The 21,239-nt window shown below is 39.2% G+C and overlaps 1 pseudogene; it reads left to right on the plus strand.

The window, feature by feature from the left end:
- Positions 1–18,928: 18,928 nt before the first annotated feature.
- Positions 18,929–20,235, plus strand: LOC117023912 (60S ribosomal protein L4-like; annotated as a pseudogene).
- Positions 20,236–21,239: the final 1,004 nt, after the last annotated feature.

Genomic DNA, 21,239 nt, shown 5'->3' on the forward strand with positions numbered 1-21,239 from the left:
GAGTCAGGTATTTGACTGGATAAATCTGCCAAATCAGTGTTAAAATGTTATTAGCAAGCTCATTTGGCTGCTAGACTAATCCGTGTTCTCCAACATCACCTTTATAAGGGGATATTTTGACCTCCTAGGTAATGTTGTTCTTCCTCTGGGCATTGATATATATAGATATACCTGAAATTGTGGCAGCCATCTTGCTGTTAGCTTGAGGTTAAAGCAATGCTAAGAGATGGCAGAGCAGAGATATGGAAAGAACCTGGGCTCCAGATCATATCACAAAGTTAATGAATCAACTAATTCTGGAATCCCTACATCTGGAGTTTCCAATTCTTTATTGCTTAAGCTAGTTTCCGTTTCTTAGAGCCAAAATAGTGTTTTATGTGAAAAACACTGTTGGCTGCCTGCCCAGTATTTTTTCTCCTTTTCTTTATTACTATTAAAATAAGAACCTCATTCCCCCCCACCCCCCCAGGGAAGGAAAAGCAATATGCTAAGCTAAAAAACGCTTTTGTCTTTAGGTTCCTTTTTAGCGAGGGATGGCCATATATGATCCATTTGATCTTAGCTAATGAGACAGATGAAAATTTCTGAGTAGGGCCTCAGGAAAATCTCTTCAATGGGAATAGATTTGGTTTTCATGCTTACTCCTTCCTTTTCTCTCTGGGAATGGAGATGTGATGTTTGAAGTTGCTGCAGCCATCTTGTGACAGAGAAGATGAAGATCGAATGCTAGAGTTGACAGAACTGGAAAAATAAGGTGCCTAGAAACTTTATGACCTCCCTGAACTGCTAAACCAGTTGTTAAATGCCCATACCAGATGTTTTGTTATGTGAGAAAAATAAAACTATATTTAGTTAAGCTGCCATTAGTTGTATTTTCAGAGACTACATCAAGAAGCTAACGTCTTTCTCTTCCATGTTTTTACCTTCATTTTGCTTGATTGTGTCCTCAAGATTCTCTCTCCTAAAGAGTATATGGGAGGGTAAATGTTCTTAGTCTTTGACTATATGAAAAGTCCTTATTTTGTTCTCATACTTATTTGATAGTTTGTTACACAACTCTAGCTTGAAAATAATTTCCCCTCAGGACTATTTAAACATTGTTCCATTTTCTTTTCAAATTTAATGTTACTGATGAAGAGTATTAACTTGATTTTCCATCAATGTAAGAAGCTTTTTAAAAGTATTTTGGAAAATTTTTAAATTGCACTTATTTTTTGGTGTTCTAAAATTTTGTGACGATATGTCAAGATGTGGATCTTTTTCACGCATTATGCTCAATACTTGCCGGGATCTTTTAATTTGAAAACCAGTCTCTTTACTACTTGGGATAAATTCGTACCTTCCATGTTTTTCTTTTTGTTTTTTTCCTCCCTTTCTGACTGTTTGAACTTTTGGATTGATTCTCTTTCTCTTTTTCTCTCACATTTCCTATGCCTTTTGCTTTTGGCTCTGTGTTCTAAGAGATTTGGTTTTTTTGCCAATTCTTCTACTACATTTCTAATAATTATATTTAAATTTTTAAGAGCAATTTCTTATTTTGTGATTGCTCCTTTATTATAGCAATCTGTACTTATTTTGTGGATATATTATCTTTCAAAATATCTCTGAATATGTAGCTTTTAAAGTTTTTCTGTTCTCTGCATTCTTTATTCTTCTTGGGCCAGTTTGTTTAACACAGAGGGTGCCAAAAATATGTTTACACATTTTAAGAAAACTGTATTAAAGTTGAATTCTCAATATATACCGATAACAAAATATGAATACAGGTCACGTTTGACTTCTGCAATTATAAGAGGTGCTCAAAGTGGTTGCCATCAGCATCCAGAAACTTCTGATTAGGACGAACTACTGCTTGAGCAACGGCTGACCAAAATGTCCATTTGTATTCATCTTTTTGGCACCCCTGGTATATATTTTAATCCTGATCTTTTTCTTTTATTTGTATGTGTGGTGATCTATATTTGCTTTTTTGTATTTAAGAGGGAGCAACCATGTTGGTTTTCTTTGTAGTTGCTATGAATGCTGCATGAGTCTAGGTCTGCTTTCCTGTTCAGTATCTGTCTGAAGGGAAAGGCTGATCAGAGGCTCCAGGCATAAGCATGAGGTTTGTTACTATAGCAAGACTGGACTTGGAGATGATTTTCAGAATTGGGGGCGTGAGGGAAGGGAAGGCCTCAAAAGGAAAGGACTTTATTCTGAGATCGTTACCCACCTCGCAACCTTTATTCTCTGTGGCTAATCCTCTCTCCTTAGCTCTGAATGAGTAGACATGTTGGGGGAGTTGTCTAAGGAGGGCTTCCTGGGAAGTTGTTTATAGAAAGACTTCCACTTAAGCCCCTTTTCGCTCTCCTTGTAAGTCTTTCCTCACCTGCTGACTCTCGGGCTCTGCTGGGCATACCAGCTCCCTCCTCAGCTACAGGTCCTGCCTTTGTTTATTCTGGACAGTGGACCCACTTCTACATCTCATCCATCAATAACTTTTTTCCACCTACTGTTTTCCAGAAATCTTAGAAAGTCTCTTGCTTGGTGATGGTCCAGTCTCATTCTCCTAGGTTAATTTACCTTTACTCTCACGTTAATGGATTTTCAGGAGGGAGAGAAGACAAGAGTGTGTGCTTAATCCACCATCTTTGCTGGTATTTTGTTTTTAATTTTCATCTGCCTTCATCAATGAGATTATTCTAACCATTGTTTTTTCTTTGTGTGATCTTTCTTTGGTTTGGAGTTCAGGGTTTAAAAAATGGTTGGCTCATATTCCATGTTTTCCCATGCTCTGGAATTGTTTAAGTTCATCTAAACATTGGTCCAAGGACTTACTGCATCACAGTCATCTGGGACTATTTTTTTTTTTTTAAGAATAGATTCCATTTAGCTTCATGTAAACACAAAGACATAAGAAAGAATATACGTAAATGATAATATTTGTTAACTCAAAAACTTGGATTAAGGAGGGGAAATGGGGATACTTAATTCTTATTTTATACATATCTGTATTGTTGTATTTTTTTTACAACCACTATATATAACTTTTGAAATTAAAAAAAAAAAATCTTAATGGAAAAAAGTAGATTTCCAGCCTGAACTTTGGAGACTCTACTTCAACGAGTTGGGAGGTTAGGGAATCTATATATGTGTTTTAAAACATACACAGGTAATTTGAATGTGCAGTCAAGTTTGGAAAGCACTGACATAAATATTACAGGAAATATACTTTTTCCTTGAAGATGTGAAAGTACTTGCATGTAAACATCTGTGGGCCTGAGGTTTGGTGGGGAGGGCAGGGCAAGTGAAGGGAAGGTAGTTCTTTGGCTTCTTTTTTAGCCATTACCTACTTGTCTAGTTTTTCTGCCTCTTCTTGAGTCAGTTTTGGTACTTTATGTATTTCCTAGAAAATCATCTGTTCTTTTAAATTTATTCACGAAAAATTATATGTCCTGGGTGGCCAGATGGCTCAGTTGGTTAGGGCAGGAGCCCTCAACAAGGTTGCCGGTTCAATTCCCACATGGGATGGTGGGCTGCGCCCCCTGCAACTAAAGATTGAAAACAGCGACTGGACTTGGAGCTGAGCTGCACCCTCCACAATTAGATTGAAGGACAATGACTTGGAGCTGATGGGCCCTGGAGAAACACACTTCCAATATTCCCCAATAAAAAAAAAATATTAAAAAAGAAATTTTATATCCTAAGTTCTTATTACCCTTACAATTACCTTTTTGTCTTTAATTTTAACATGTTTCTTATTCTTATTATTTGTGGTTTCTCTGTTTAAACATATTTTTATTGTGACAAAATACACATGATGTAAAATTTGCCATTTTCACCATTTTTGAAGTGTATAATTCAGTGTTATTGAGTTCGTTCACAATGTTGTGCAACCATTACCACCATCTATGTCCAGAATTTTTCATCATCTTGAACATAAACTCTGTACTCATTAAATAATCACTTCTCATTCCTTCCTCCCCCAGACCCTTGGTAACCTCTCATCTACTTACTGTCTCTATGAACCTGCCTATTCTTAGTACTGCATGTAAGTCGGATCGTATTAAGTTGATGCAAAAGTAATTGCAGTTTAAAAGGTTAAAAATAATTGCAAGAACCGCGATTACTTTTGCACCAACCTAATACAATATTTGATCTTTTGTGCCTGGCTTATTTCACTAGCATAATGTTTTCAAGTTTCATTCATGTTGTTGCATAATGTTTTCAAGTTTCCTCCATGTTGTATCAGAATTTCATTCCTTTTTAAGGCCGAATAATATTCCATTGTATGTATATACCACATTTTGTTTATTTGTTCACTTTTTGGTGTACATTGGGTTATTTCTACCTTTTGGCTGTTGTCAATAATGAAGATTAGTGGACAAGAATCTATTTGAGGCCCTGCTTCAATTCTTTTGGGTTTGTACCTAGAAGTGGAATTGCTGCATCATGTGGTAATTGTATGTGTAACTTTTGAGGACCTGCCAAATCGTTTTCCACAGCAGCTGTACCATTCCCACCAATAATGCACAAAGGTTCCAATTTCTCCAGAGCCTCACCAACACTCGTTATTTTCTGGGTGTGTTTGTTTATTTGCTTGTTTGTTTGATAGGAGACATCCTAATGGGTGTGAAGTAGTTTCTCGTGGTTTTGATTTTCATTTCCCTAATAACTAGTGATGTTGAACATCTTTTCATGTACTTATTGGCTATATGTTTATTTTCTCTGGAGAAATTTCTATTCATGCCCTTTGCCCATTTTTGGATTAGGTTCTTTGGTTTTTTTTGTCGAGTTATAAGAGTTTCTCTATTCTTTATTGATCTGATTTATTATCATGCCCTCTTGAATGCCTAAGAAGCATACAACTGATCTTATATAGCTGTGCTGTCCAATGTGATGGCCACTAGCCATATGTGACATTGAAATTTAAACTCTAGTTAATTAAAATTAAATAAAATTCACAATTCAGGTCTTCAATGGCATTAGCCACATTTCAACTTGTTGATAGTCACACATGACTAGCGGTTACCGTACTAGACAGCCCAGAAGGGACATTCTTATCATCATCACAGAAAGCTCTATCGGACAACATTGTTCTAGATCTAGCTTCCAGAGCTCTTTTTTTCCTCTCCTATTCTGCTTCTCTATTTTCATGGTCTTCATTCTGAAAGATGTCCTTGACTTTGTCATTCAGACCTTTAACTGGTCTTCAACCACGTCTTCCATTATTGAGCTCTAATATTTAATTTTAAATTTTAATTGGCAGTTAGCTTTATAAATGTCAAGGGTTTTTTTTGGTTGTTATTGTTGTTGTTCTCCTACTGCTATGTTTTCATAGCAGTGCATGCTTACTTTATAGATGCAGTTTGCCCTTGATTATCTCCAAGGACGCTAGTTCACTTTTTTAAAAATATGAAGTCCAGTGTCTCCTGAATGAACTTTGTTTTCTCCAGGGTTGAATGTCCTATTTGTTCATCTTGGTTTCTCTCTTTCATACAGTTGGTTTTCCTAATATCTAGTGATTCTTTTTTTTTTCTCTTTCATAATCTCTTTCATAATCTTTTTTTCAATCTCATAATCGAGATTTTATTGGTTGTTTCGAGGATAAGCACACAGACATGTCAATTTGTACACAATTCTTAATGTACATACCAAAAACCTAAAAAAGTCATGTATATTACATGGAAAAAAACAGAAATAAACAATAAGTTTTAAATTATGCACAGTTCTGCATAGAGTGAAGAAAACTCGTGCTGTCCCCCTCTGTCCCACCTGGACATGAATCTTCCCTTTGTCAAGTATATCCACCTTGACAAACCTGCCCATTCATCACTTAATAACCTTACCGGATCAACTGCTGTAGTCTTGTAGTGACTCTTATTTTATTGTTATAATTGTTCTATTTTATTATCAGTTATTATTGTTAATCTTTTACTGCACCTATTTTGTAAATTAAAGTTTATCGTAGGTATGTACGTATAGGAGAAAACATAGCACACATGAGATTCATCACCATTCGTGGTTTCAGGAATGCGCTAGGGGTCATTGACTGCATTCCCTGTGGATGAGGGGGGACGACTGTATAGCTTATTTTCATTCTCTTGACAATTGAAGTTCCATTTCCACTACTGGCCTCCTTCCTTAATTGCTGGATTGGTGGAATACTCTGGGTCAGGAATAATCAGATGAGCTCCCACACTTGCTAAAAAAGGCTTTACTCTAGAGGTGAGTGCTATTTCAATGATGAGTGGACTGCATTTCTTTATATTTCTTTCTTCTTTTCCTTCATTTATATTGCAAATGTACAGAATTGTCTTGGGTCTAATCTGACGCTTGGTCCCAAGAGTTGACTAGGAGTCCCCCTTAGGCAGATTTTCCAGTTTGATTAGAGAGTGGTAATCATGGCTTTATCCTGAGGCCAAACACTGCAGCCAGCTGCTCTATATATAGAGAGGGGAGATAATGACTGGCTCGGTTGTTCCAGGGCAGACCTTTAATTAGCCACTCCATGGTCTGCTGGGTCCACTCGTGCTCCCTGCCCTTGCTGACTCCTTGAAGCTCTTTGAGAAAAAGCATCTCTAACTCACATTTCAAGTCTCTGCTGTGTTTGTTTAGGATATGAATTTCTTTGCTGTGCTCTCTCCCTCAATTGAATGCCACCTTCATTCAGTGTGAACCTCTGGTACATTGGATTGAATTAATTCTCAATTCATAGTAATTATCATCAGTCTACAATGTTCCGTTATTATTATCGTCATTACTATTATTTCTTTTGGTCTTCATGCATCATCTCAACTCCTATTCTTCTGTATAAAATGAATGTATTTTGCTTCATGTATATCTGTCTTTTTAACTTATGTAAAGGGTACAAAAAGATTTGTTTCGTTTCTTTTTTTAGCCAACATTGTGTTTTAAATATATATCCTATATATTTGGATATATATTTGAATATCCTATAATTGGATATTCTATGGATATCCAATAAATGTTTCAGAATGCAGCTTGGTATTCCATGATAATCCTCCATTACATTTATTCATTTTGTTCTCTGGTGTTGGATACCTCGGTTCCCTCCAGCCCTCTTCAAATTCTCACAAGCACTTCACTGGGACTCCTATTTCCCCATATATTTTAACACTTGCTATTTCTCTCCTTTTTCATTTTTGCCTATCTGATGGACATGTAGTATTTCATTGGTGTTTTATTTCTTGTGCATCTCTATTTACATGTTAACCATTTGGATTTCCCCTTTGCAAATTGCCTATTATATTAGTCGGAATATACTAAATTATGCTGCTCTAACAAACAACCAAAAAAATCTCGTTGGCTTAAAGGAAGACGTGTTTGTTTCCTGTCCGTGTTACTTGGCCATAGTGAGTTATCAGACGGGCTGTGGTCCTCAGCCACGCAGGAACCCAGGAGGATGGAGCAACTGTGGTCTTGGACATTGGCCGTCATTGTCCCAGAGGAAAAGAGACCGTGGTGAATCTTGCATCGGCCCCGGGGCTTCCACCCAAAGATGACACACATCATTCCACGCACATTTCATTGCCATAGCTAGTTACATGGCTGTGTGTAACTTCAAGAGTGTGGGAAAGTACAATCCTACTGTGTGTCCAGAAGGAGGAGAACTGGAAATAGTTGGTGAACAGCACTAATAACCATTATCTGTCTTTCTGGTCAACAAATATTTGGTTTGTTCATTTTTTCCCCTCATAAAAAAATACAATCCCTCCCTACCTAAGGGAGTTGTCTAAACATTTGTAGGGTAGAAACATTTTTTCCTTCTACCCTTCAAGGTTTTCTGCTGGGTCCCCTGTAACAAAAGACAGTTTAATAAGAGAAAAACAAACAGAAGTTTATTAACGTGTTTTTCACATATACATGGAAAAAGTGAGAGAAGAATAACTCAAAGAGGTAGTTTAGAATGCCAGCTTATACAGCTTCAACAAAGAACAATAACTTTGTAGAGAAATTACAGGACAAAATAAAATATTTTTCAGGCTTCCTAGGGTGGCAAACAGTGGAAAGGTAAATATATGGGAAACTAATGGTAGATAGAGGCTAGTTAGTAAAGTTTGTTATGTTGAGTCCTCTGGTGATTCCCGGCTGATAAGATCTAAAATTGCCTCTGATGATTCACCTTTGTCCTTCCTGGTAGAGAGGGAGGAGGGACACCTTTGAAAATTTATGTTCTGCTTTTAGGCAAATAGAAGGAGGGAAGGTAGTTTTTCTTGTATTTACTTCTTCTTCATTGCCTTCAGCTCAAAATAATCCTTATGTCAATGTGGTGACACATTCTGGTTTCCTATGAATTCCCTACCTTCTGCCCCAGGGATGCATATGTTCCTTGTTTTAGCCCTGATTTCCTGCCCTGGGAGTAGCTACCTTGTCCTTTGTTCTTTGTAACACCTGGCTCTGCCTTCTGAGAGATTCCCCATCATCCTCTAGGCCTTATCTGACATCGCATCAGCACATTTCCTGCCCATTGATTGTTTGGGGGCCCTGGAGTCATTTTAAGGCTCAAAGGGTTACAGATTTTTAAGATTCACACTCATCATTTCTTTGGAAATACAATGCTCTTTTAAAGCTCGGTAGCCCTTGGGGGCAGCCAGTTAGCTCAGTTGGTTAGAGCGGATGCACCACAGTTTCTTAATCCAAACGTCTACTGATGAGCATTTTGGTTGTTTCCATGTCTTGGCTATTGTGTATAGTGCTGCAGTAAACATAGGGGTGCATAAACTGTGGTACATTTATACAATGGACTATTACGCAGCCATAAAAAAGAATGAAATCCTACCATTTGCAACAATATGGATGGACCTAGAGAACATTATGCTAAGTGAAAATAAGTCAGACAGAGAAAGACAAATACCATATGTCTCACTTATATGTGGAATCTAAAGAAAAGAATAAGTGAATGAACTAATCAGAAACAGTCTCAGAGACATAGAGGAAAAACTGAGGGTTGCTAGATGGGAAGGGGGGTTGGGATAAGGGGGAAGGTGAGGGGATTAGAAAACAGTCAGTAACCACTAGATTGCCACAGGGATACGAAAGTTAATTTGGGGAATGTAATCAATAATGTTGTAAAGATTTTTTAGGGTATCCGATGGACACTTGTCTTAGTAGGGAGACGACCTCAGGGATGATGTAGATGCCTGATCACTGCACTGTACACCTGAAGCTGAAGCTGAACAATAATGAATGTCAAATACAAGTTTGTATGTATATATGTATATATATACATGTATGTGTGTACACACATGTATGTATACATGTATGTGCATATACACATACATGTATATACACGTGTATGTATATATACACATGTATATGTATACATGTATGTGTATATATACATGTATGTATATATGTGTGTGTGTATATGTATTTACAAGAAGTGAAGTACAGCATTAGGAACAGACACAGTGGAAATGTAATGGCTGTGTGCTATGTCAGAGGGGTAGTAGATGGGGGGAGGGGGGTTGTCACTGTGCGAGGGATATAAATGATAAATGTCTAACTATTACATTGTTTTGTGCACCTGAAACTAATAAAGAAAAAAAACAGAGCGGGATGCTCATAACACCAGGGTTGCTGGTTTGATCCCCGCATTGTCCACTGTGAGCTGCGCCCTCCACAACTAGATTGAAACAACTACTTGACTTGGAGCTGATGGGTCCTGAAAAAACTTACTTAAAATAAATAAAAGTTTAAAAAAAAACCCAAAAACTTAGTAGGCTTCATATTTACTTGATTCCACTCAGTTCCATGTGGCAGAGCTCATCCACAGTTATTTTCTAGAGGTACTTTCTGAATTTGCTACATTTTTTTCTCATCCTATTCCCCACCCCTTCCCTTTCTCTTAATTACAGATGAAGTATTGAGCTTATTATGCTTTTGTGGAATTGCTGCACATTTAGTCTCTTTTCCAAGAGCTATTCTGTCAAATTAAAAGGAGTTACCGAATACCTCACCTTTAGTTGGACCGCTACTTGGAAACATCTTTATCCATTCAAGGATTTTAATCAACGGATGAAATGGCAATAAACTTGGTCCTCGTCAAAAGCCTGAGATTTTAACTGGTCTTTGTCCTTCCAAGTCTTTCTCATTTTTCTTTTTACTGTTAGGGTTGAGAAGGAGCTTTCACTTCCAACTCTGTAAAACCCCAATTTTCTGGTCCCCCTCAATTTTCTTCCATTCCCGCTTGGAAATATGCCCATTATTTTCCGAGCAAATGCAGTCAGCAGAAACTACTGTTCACTATTCTCTTCCTTTCCCCTAGGGTTGCATGTTTATTAGGTATAGATCTATCTTCCAAGTTTTTGCAGGTGACAGTTTTAGCCAATATTTTGCTGCCACATAAGATGAATTGCTATCCTTCTACTATCTCTCATAGTAGTTTCCTTCCGTCTGGTGCCCAGCTCCTAAGCCATTGCCACATATTTTAGATGTAGGACCCCACTTCTGTATAAGTCAGGATAGACTAAATGATGCCAGGGTGGCAGACAACCATCTTATCTTAATGGCTTAAAATCACAAAGTCAAATTTCTGGGCCACATCGCTTGTCACCACACCAAAGGGAAAGAAAATGTGTTAAACCACACGATGGCTCTTAAGCTTCTGCTTACATGTGACCCTATCACTGCCTCTGAAATTTCATTGTTACATGGCCACACCTAAATTCAAGGAAGCAGAAAAGTATAATCCTATCATATACTGAGGCAGAGAATCAGAAATATTTGGTGAATGGAACTAATGACTATCTCACATACTTTGTCAATTTTTATCGTGGTTCCTATCATTTTCTTATCGATTGTTAGAATTCCTGATAGAGGCTGGAAGCTATTGCTCCCTCATCAGTTTCAAACATTGAAAACATCTTCTCTCCACCACTCATCTGTTAACTTTGTCTATGGCGTCCACCACTGAGTAGAAATCCTTTATGTTGATGTAGATCAATTCACCGATTTTTCCAGATTAAAGTTTCTGCATCAGGCCTCTTGTTTAAAAATCATTACCCACCCCAAAGTCACAAAATGTGATCGTACACTTTCTTCTGTCAACTCCACATTATACTTTCTACATTTAGATTTTTAATACACCTGGAGTTCCTTTTTTTTAAGGTGTGAAGTAGAGATCTTGTGTTTTAATCCTTAAAATAAGCCAATATTCTCAATATCATCAACTATAAAACTCATTATTTCTCCACTGATTTATGATTCCATCTTTGTTATTTCAAATTCATCACATTTGTTTCTGTTCCATTGACCTATATATTTCACTTCCAGTTCTACACTATTTTTAGTACTAAGGTTTTGTACAATGCATTAATATGGATTAGGGAGAATCTTTGTTCTTCCTCAAAGTTGTCTTAATTATCTATGGTCTTCTATTCTTCCCTATACGTTTAAGAATCAATTTTTTAAGTTTCTAAATTTTTTATATAAATTCTAAATAGAATTATTATCAATTAATTTGAAGACTTATTTACATCTTTGTGATGTTAAAATTCCCCATTCTTTACTATGGTATATCTCTCTATAGAGATATACCATATATTCTGGTATATTCTGGTCTTCATTTTGTCTTTTATTAGAGTTTTAAAGTTTTTCTTGTACATTCTTTGATAGGTCAATTTCTATATGTTATCTAGTTTTTTGTTGTTGCTATTGTGAATGGTGTCTGAGTTCATATTACATTTTTCTAGTTGGTAAAAGCTGTTGTAGAAGAATGCTACTGTTTCTAGATTTTGTTAATATTGCAACAGGTCTTATTAATTCTAAAAAATTGTCTGATATTCTGTTGAGTTTTCTATGCATATGATTACTTCTGTTATTTGAAAATAATGCTATCTTTATCTCTTCTTTTCCAAACCCCAAATCTCATTCTTCACATTTTTTCATTGTATTATTATGTTGCCTGGGTTGAACAGTAGGATATTGTTCACCCCTGGCTTGTTTGTATAATCATTCTAAAGGGTGTGTGCCTTTATCAAGCATGTTTTTTTTTAATTGAGGTATAAGTTACACTGAGTGACGAAGAAGAACCTTCAATGAACTATTTAATTAGTTTTGCTCGACACTAATGTTTCCTTCACCTCGGAAAGTCCCCTCATGCTCCTGCACAGTCACTCTCGCCCCCTCCAGAAACATCCACTGTTCTAATTTTTATCATTATTAATTTTGCCCATTCTAGAATTTCATGTAAATGGAATTATAACACAATGTACTTTTTATAAAAATTCAAGTTTATTGGGGTGACAATAGTTAGTAAAGTTACATAGGTTTCAAGTGTACAATTCTGTATTACAGCATCTATACATCACATTATGTGTTCACCACCCAGAACACAATGTACTTTTATGTGTCTGGTTTCTTTCAGCATAATGTTTTTGAGATTCTTCCATATAGTCATTTACACCAGCAGTCTATTTCTTTTTATTACTTAGTAGTATTTCATTGTATGACTATACCACAGTTTGTTTATTCTCCTTTTGATGGGCATCTGGATTGTTTTCAGTTTGGAATGATTATGAATAAAACCGCTATAAACATTGTTATGCAAGACTTTTGTGTACATATGTTTTTATTTCTTTAGCAGTGGAATTGTTGGGTCATAGGGTTGATATATATTTAACTTTTTAAGAAACCATCAGTTTTCCAAAGTGATTACTTCATTTTACAATTCCACCAGCAATGCATGAGAGTTCCAGTGGCTCCACATCCACAACACTTAGTGTTATAAATTGTAAAATCTTTTTCATTTTAGCCATTCTATCAGGAATGTAGTAGCACCTGATTGTTGCTTTAATTGGCATTTCTCTGATGGCTAATGATTTTAAGCACTTTTTTCCCTCTATTTATTGCTCATTTGTATATTTTATTCTGTGAAATGTCTGAGTTTTTTGCCAATTTAAAAAATTGTGTTGCTTGTATTTTTATAATTGAGTTGCAAGACTTCTTTGTATGTTGTGCTTCAAGCCCTTCATTGGATATAAGTGTTGTGAATACGTTTTCTGTCTGTAGCTTGCCTATTTATTGTTTTGATGGTGCTTTCTGATAAATAGAAGCTTTTTAATTTTGATGAAGTCCAATTATCAATCTTTTTTGTGGTTTATACTTTTTAGATCCTCCCTAAGAAATTATTGCTTACTCAAATGTCACAAAGATATTCTTCTAGCACTTGTAGGAGTTTCATTATTTTAGGTCCATGATCCATCTTAAATTGGGTTTTTTGTGTAGTGTGAGGTAGGGGTGGATGTCCTTTATTTCCCTGATGAATATTCAATTGTTTCATCACCATTTGTTGAGGATATTTTCCTTTCCCCCACTGAATTGCTTTGACATTTTTTAAAATCAAAAATCATTTGACTATATACGTATATGTATGGGTCTAGTCTGGACTCTGTTTGATTCCATTGGTTTATTTAATTATCCTTTCACCAATAGCACATTATCTTGGCTACAGTTTTTTTTATTTGTTTGTTTGAAAATGTCTTTATTTTGCCTTCATATTGTGAAGAGTATTTTTGCTGGAGTAGAATTACATGTTGGCAGGTTTCTTCTTTCAGCAGCTTAAAGGTGTCATTTAGTTTCATCTAGTTTCCATAGTTTCGATGCAAAATTATCAGATCTTACTATTGCTCCTTTGAAAGTAAAATGTCTTGATTCTCTGGTTGTTTCTAAGATTTGCCACTTAGTCTTGACCTTCAGCTATCTGACCAGTAAGTGCTTGTGTGGTTTCCTTTGTGTTTATTCTGCTTGGGTTTCACTGAGCATCTTGAATCTGTACATTGATATTTTTTATAATTTTTGCAAAGTTCGTCGTCATTTTCTCTTCCAATTCTGCTCTGTCTCATTGTCTCTCTCCTCTCTTCTGGGACTCCAATTGCACACTTTTGAACATTAGATAGTTTCCCACATGTCTCTTGTACTTGGTTCTTTCCATTCTTTTTTCTCTGTGGGCTTCAGTTTGGAAATTTAGATGTATTGACCTTACAGTTTACTAATCCTGTCTGTTACTGTTAAATCTACCCAATAAATTTGTAATTTGAGATATTGTACTTTGCAGTTCTAGAAAGTCCACTTGATAATTTCATAGATTACAATTCTCTGTTGAAGTTTTCCTGTGAACCATTTTGTCATAGTTTCCAGTTTTCTCTTTAACATATTTGTAAGTTATTTTAAATGCCCTTTTTGCTAATTGCAATATTTAAGTCATTTGTGGGTCTTCTTCTGTTATCTTTTCTCCTCCTAAGAATGTGTGACCACATTTTCCTGCTTCTTCACGTGTCTTTCATAATTCTATATTGTAAAACAGAGATTGTATATAAATGGACTGAGACTGAAGATGATATTTTTACTCAGATAGATTTTACCCTTTCCTTATTAGGCAGATAAGATAAGGGGCCAATCACAACAATATGATTAGAAAATGAACTAAATTGTGGTTAGGTTGTAGCCCTGTTAGACTCAGTCTACCTCTGGTTTGATTGAGATCTCATCAAGTCTCTACCTCCTTAGCCATAAGACACTGTGGAAAATTCATTTATGCCTTTCAGAGTTTTGCACTTAGCTTTTAAGCTTCCCAACAAACATAGCTTCAAAATTTGCAAATATCATGAGAAGGAGGCCAGATGTGTGTTTGACACCTTCCCCCCCGCCCTCCCCCCCTAGAACTTTGTCTCCTAAGCACTGTGAGTCTATGGGAAATTTCACTTTCTGGTGGTTATTCTGCACCACCCCCCACCCCACCCCCAGCTTCCTTTGCCACTCAAGCACTCAGCAAATGTTCTGTGGGAGAAAACCAGCCGTGCTTCATGGGTTCTTTTCAATCTAAGGTCTCATATATTTAATTATAGGAAATAATTGGACATCGTATCTTTAAATGTTTTATCTTCTGTTTCTTTTTTTTTTTTTTTTTTGAGACTCCTGTTAAATGGATGTAGGTACTTATGTTGTCATTCATATCTCTTTTCGTTTCTTTATATTTTCCATTTCTAAATCCTTCCTGGATATATTATTTATGTTGGTTTCTGTCCTTACTGATCTTCCAACTCTCACATCTATTCTTTGACTAAATACAGTTTGCTCTTTATCCCATCTACTGAATTGTTTTAATGATCAATGATAATATTTGTCATTCTTAACATTTCTAGGTATTTTCTGTAATTGCCCTTCTTGCTTCTTATTTACAATGCCCTCCCTTGTGTCCTGAAGATACGTATTGTCCTTATTGTAAATTCTTCTTCTGCCAAGTCTATTCATTTTACTTCTGCTAGTCATTCGTTTGGTGGCTGTCTTTGGCTCTGAGCTCATGTTCATCTGGAAATGTCAAGTCTCTTGGCCAATGATGTGTGCTTTGGGAGGAGGAATGAGATTAAAGACCAGATTTCAGCTTTGGCTTCTTCCGGTGAAGTTCTGAGGCGAGTGCCCCAGGGTACAGAACCTCTGCGCACCTGTTCTGTTTTTCACTGTCCACAGAAAAACCCGACAATCCTGCGTTCTAGAGCACATCTCTGAGCTGTGCCCCGGTCACTCCTTTTTCCTAAGAGCTGCCTGTCTCTGTGGGTTCACTGATCCCAACCAAGGTGTGGAAGAGGAAGTAGAGACTCATCAGTGGCTGCCTGCCTGCCGTCATTTATTGAATCTATTTCCCACCTTAACTGCCTGCAGAACTGCCTTGAGGATACCTTTCCATTTCCAGCTGGTGCTGCCCACAGAGGCGGTAGGGCAGGCTACCTACCAGACACCTGGAGAATTGTGGAGGAAAGAAAAGTCCACGATTAGAGAGCCTTGTCCCAGATTCTCAGTCATTCTTTTTTTTTCAATAAGATTTTTTATTAAAATTCAGCTGACATACAATATTCTATTAGTTTCAGGTGTACATCATAGTTATTCAACAATACCCACCTGGCACTATACGGAGTTATTACCACATTATTGATTATATTCCCTATGCAAAGAAGTGATCACCATGATAAGTCCAGCAACCATCTGACATTGTACCATGCTATCACAATATTATTGATCTTTCCCGACTTTTTCAATTTTTCAATTAGAGTTGACATTCAAGGGAGCCCCCATTAGACTGTCAGCTGACTTCTCACCAGAAACTCTGCAGGCTGGAAGGGATTGTCAGGAAATATTCAAAGTGATGACAAGTAAGGACCTACAACCAATATTACCCAGTAAAGCTACCATTTAGAATCAAAGAACAGATAAAGAGCTTCCCAGACAAGAAAAAGCTAAAGGAGTTCATCACCACCAAACCAGTATTACAAGGAATCTTAGAGGGACTTCTTTAAGATGGGAGGGGGGTTAGGGATTGGGGAAAAGGGAAAGGGATTAAGAAGTACAAACTGGTTGTTACACAGTACTCATGGGGATGTAGGGTATAGCATAAGGAATATAGTCAATAATATTATAATAACTAGGTGTGGTGTCAGATGGGTACTAGATCTATCAAGGTGATAGATGGGAGTGGGTTGGGGGCAGGGTGAAAAATGTGAAGGCATTAAGAAATACAAATTGGTAGTTACAAAATAGTCACGGGGATGTAAAGTATCGGGAACATAATCAATGATATGGTGATAACTATGTACAGTGCCAGGTGGTACTAGCCAGGGGGATCACTTCCTAAATTATGTAAATGTCTAACCACTATGCTGTACACTTGGAAGTAATACAAAATAATACCAAATGTCATTCACTCTTGATATGCAGCTGTCTCCATCTCTATGCTCTAGTATTCACCCCGTATTCAGTATTCAGATCTATCTAGCTTCTGGTTTCTCCAGGGGTTAGCTTCTAGGATACGTCACCTCTCTCTTTTGTAAACAGTGTCTCCAGGGTTGAATTTGGGAAGGGAATCTGCAGTCCACTTACTTCAGCATCAAGATAGGAATCTGACACACCGATCTGATGTTCATCTCTAGAAATTCCCCTGGTCTGTTAATGGTTCATCTTATTTTCTATTTCGATTGCTTTACGAGTTATTTGTGTATCTATTCTGTCATTTCAAAAGCAAGACTATGTTCTGAAAAGCTTCCCTCTCTTCATCTGAAGGATCTCATACTTAGTAAGTAAGAAGCTGGGGTCTCATACTCTTTCCCCTCATTTTTCCCATCTGTAAAATGGGAGTGAATAGACTAGACAATGTTTGAGGGCCTTTCCACCTCCCATGGGCTATCACTATGTTTGGCTCCTTTCCTTCTTCTTTTTTTTTTTTTTTAATGCAGTCATTTTCATACTTTTTTTATTGGGGAATGTTGGGAAACAGTGTGTTTCTCCAGGGCCCATCAGCTCCAAGTTGTCGTCCTTCAATCTAGTTGTGGAGGGCGCAGCTCAGCTCCAAGTCCAGTTGCTGTTTTCAATTTTTAGTTGCAGGGGACGCAGCCCACCATCCCATGCGGGAATTGAACCGGCAACCTTGTTTTTGAGAGCTCCTGCTCTAACCAACTGAACCATCCAGCCGCCCCTCCAGCAGCTCAGTGGCAGCTTCAATCTAGTTGTGGAGGGCCCATGTGGGAATTGAACCGGCAACCCTTCTCTTAAGAGCTCGTGCTCTAACCAACTGAGTCATCCAGCCACCCCAGCTCCTTTCCTTCTTTACATTTCCCATTAGTTTGGAAATGTGGGTGGTGGCACCATATTCTTCCTGGTTTCCAGAGAGCAAAATATAGAGCTGAGAAATGAAAACTGTTTCCTCTTAGGAAAAAAAAAAAAAAGCATAAACCAGCTACAAAAACAATTCCCATAATGAACAACGAGGCTGGATGAACACAGGACTATCCTGAGAAATGTAAGCCTGGTGGCAGGGGGTGGGGACACGGAGTGAGGGGCGATTTAAAGATTTCTTGTTCTTCCCAAAACAAAGCAGACTTCCATGTTACTTTGATCTTGCCCTCTGGCCTTTCAGGGGCCCTGAAGATTCCAGAAGCTGCTGATGACTAATGTGAGAGTATAACTCTGTAGGAGATAGGGGTGCTTCTGTGTGGCCTATGATGCCAGAACACATAGTCTATAAACTGAATGACCTCCAAGAATCTTGCCCTTCAAATATTCAGTGAGGTCTCTTTGTAGGGGCAGAAGCCATCATGCTTCAGGGAAGAGCTAAATCCACTCTGAGAAGGGCCAGGGGAGTCAAAAGGACACTGGATGCTCATTCTCTTCTAAATCTGTCCTTAGACTTGTATTTGATTATTCACCCTGGGCCCTTTGGCCATAAAAGCCTGAGCCTGACAGCTCTAGAACTGAGAGGGCTGGGGTGATGGGTGGGACTTTGGAGTCTAAGAATGAGGCACAGGCAGACCTCACTCCTTGCCATCCGTGATTTTAGGTATATAAATCCATAGACTACTGGGCAAGGACCTCAGCTCAACCCTCATAATACAGATTGGGAAACCGAGGCTGAGAGAGGCCAAAGACTTGCCTGTTGTCACATAGTGAGTCAGTGGCTGACCTAGGATTAGAACCCAAAGCCTCTTACTCCTCTGCAGGAGTCTGATACCTGTACCCAGGTGCCTCAGGTAAGTTCCTGAAGCTTCTAAGCCCCCTACTGAGTTTGAGGGAGACCCTGGGTCAGGCGTAGAGTAAGGGCTAACTGAATACGCGTGGCTGTGATGGATGCCGTGGTGGGCTGCCAGGACCCCCTCACGACTAAAGGACTTACTCCCCTGGCTGTTGGCAGTACCGCAGGAAGACGTCTCTCAGCTGTAAGCCTTCTCTGGGAACTGCCTCTGCTGAAGAAAGTAGCTGGATCACGTCATCCCCCCTTCCCAAGAGACCTACATCCGTTGACTGTTCAGTTCTTGGCTATAAAAGGCCAACCCTGGCCCCAACACAGAACAACTCTAAGGAGGTCACCTTAGCTCCAGAATCCCTATGGGGGTGGCCAGGTCATTTGTTAAGACTGTATCATTTTCCTGTGGGAGCCACCGGGTTGAGGGGAGTGTGGCCACCTCCTCTCCCGCCATGGCATGTGATCATTCACTGATATTGGTGTACTCTGAAAAGGGGGAATCATCTGGCAAAAATGTCACTTTGCCTGCTGTGTTCAAGGCTCCTATTTAACCAGATGGTGTGAAGTTGTTCAGATGGTGTGAAGTTGTTCACACCAACTTGTGCAGAAACAATGGAGAGCCAGCCCTATGCTGTCAGTGAATTAGCAGTGCTGAGTCGTGGGGTCCTGGAAGAGCTGTTGCTCGAATTCCCAGAGTTCAAGGTGGTGGGACTCGTCGTTCTGGCCAGGGTGCCATGGCAATATGTGTCGTGGGGCCACATGTGTGCACCAACCAAAACCTGCCACCGTTGGCACCGCAGACTGAACACAGCACAGACACAATATGCCATCTGCTCTGCCCTGGCAGCCTCGGCCTTTCCAGCGCTGGTCATGTCTGAAGGTCATGGTATTAAGGAAGTTCCTGAACTGCTTGGGTGCTTGAAGGTAAAATTGAAGGGTACAGAAACCAAGGAGGCTGTTTTGCTCCTTAAGGAGCTTAAGGCCTGGAATGATATCAACAAGGTCTGTGCCTCTCAGTGAATGACAGCTGGCAAGGGCAAAATGAGAAACCGTCGTCGTATCCAGTGCAGGGGACCGTGCATCTTCTCTAGTGCGGACAATGGCATCATCAAAGCCTTCAGAAACACCCCTGGAATCACTCTGCTGGATGTAAGCAAACCGAGCATTTTGACACTTGCTCCTGGTGGGCACAGCAGCCATTTCTGCATTTGGGCCGACAGTGCTTTCTGCAAGTTGGATGATCCGTGTGACACTTGGCATAAAGCTGTCTCCTTCAAGAGTAACTGCCACCTTCCCATGTACAAGACGCTCAATGCAGACCTGAGCAGGATCTGGAAATGCCCAGAGATCCAAAGAGCCCTCCGAGCACAGTGCGAGACGATTCATCGCAGAGTCCTGAAGAAGAATCCACTGAAAAACCTAAGAATCACGCTGAAGCTAAACCCACACGCAGAGACCATGCGTGGGAACCCATCCTTCACCGGGCCGAGAACCACCAGCTCTGGTGGATAAAGCCTCAGCGGTGCTAGAAGTCAAGTCACAGGAGAAGGGGGTTCCCGGCAAGAAGCCAGCGATAGGGAAGAAAGGAATGAAGGCTATTGGCATTACGAGGCAGAAGAAGCCTTTGGGGGGAACTAAAGGCTGCTGCTACCAAGAAAACAGCAGCTGAGACAAAGCCCACAGAAAAGAAACCCGCCACAGAAGAAAAGAAGCCTGAGGCATAACCTTAAAACTTGTTTATTCCTTAAAAGTCAAATCACTTTGGACAGCTCGGTTTGAATAAAAACCTGATCAAAGAGGCAATGAGAAACATGAAAAATCACACAAACAAACAAACAGACTGTACTGTGGTCCAACTTCTCCCTCTGCCCAGTCCGTTTCCTCCCTTTTCTCCCCGGCATCGAGCCTAAGATCATCCCTAACAAACTTCCAGCACACTAACCTCCATTTCAGAGTCTGCCTCCCAAGAACCCATCCCGACACACTTGGGTTGAATTACAGTCATAAGGAAGCCAGACCTTGGGAAGGAGCGGGGTCAGGTGGTTTCAGTCACGGTGAGAGAGCAGCTGAAGACACATGGGTCAGGAGGTAGGGCACAGACTCTGGACTACACGGCTGGGGTTCCTTCCTCCCTGTCACAGCTCTCTGCCCTGTCGTGATCATGCCTGCAGTCCCAAAGAAGGGGGAGAGGGCATGTGATTATTGCTGTTCCAAACTGATCTCTCGTCACTATTTAAAAACCATGCTATGTGTCCCGGAGGATCCATCTCTCCCATTGTTCACAGCCGCGATCCAAAAACGGTCACCCTTTTCCTTAGGCTCCTCCCACTCTCGCTTCCCTTGCTCTCAGAAGATGAGCTTGCCTTATCCTTCCCCCACTCCTGTGGGGCCTCCACTGATTTTGCATCTCTCATTCTTATCACCCCGTTGTCACCTCCTTCCCTGCTGTCCAAGGAAGGAGTGGCTCTCCCCACACTCTGAATCCTGTCCCTTTCTGTCTTTTCAAAGGTCTCTCTGTGCCAAGTATCATACCCCTTCTTTTTCAGGGTACTTATCTTCTTCCTCTGTCTTTCTACCTTCGCACGGACACACAAACATACTCAGATCTTGAGAAAAGCACTGCAATCTTTTCTCATCCATGTGTTCTTCAACTAGTGGTCCTTCCATTCACCCATCCATCCACTTAATAAGCTCTAATTGAACACCTACTATGTGCTGGACTCTAGAT

The sequence above is a fragment of the Rhinolophus ferrumequinum genome, chromosome 6 (genome assembly GCF_004115265.2).
Source record: "Rhinolophus ferrumequinum isolate MPI-CBG mRhiFer1 chromosome 6, mRhiFer1_v1.p, whole genome shotgun sequence".
Lineage (NCBI taxonomy): Eukaryota > Metazoa > Chordata > Mammalia > Chiroptera > Rhinolophidae > Rhinolophus > Rhinolophus ferrumequinum.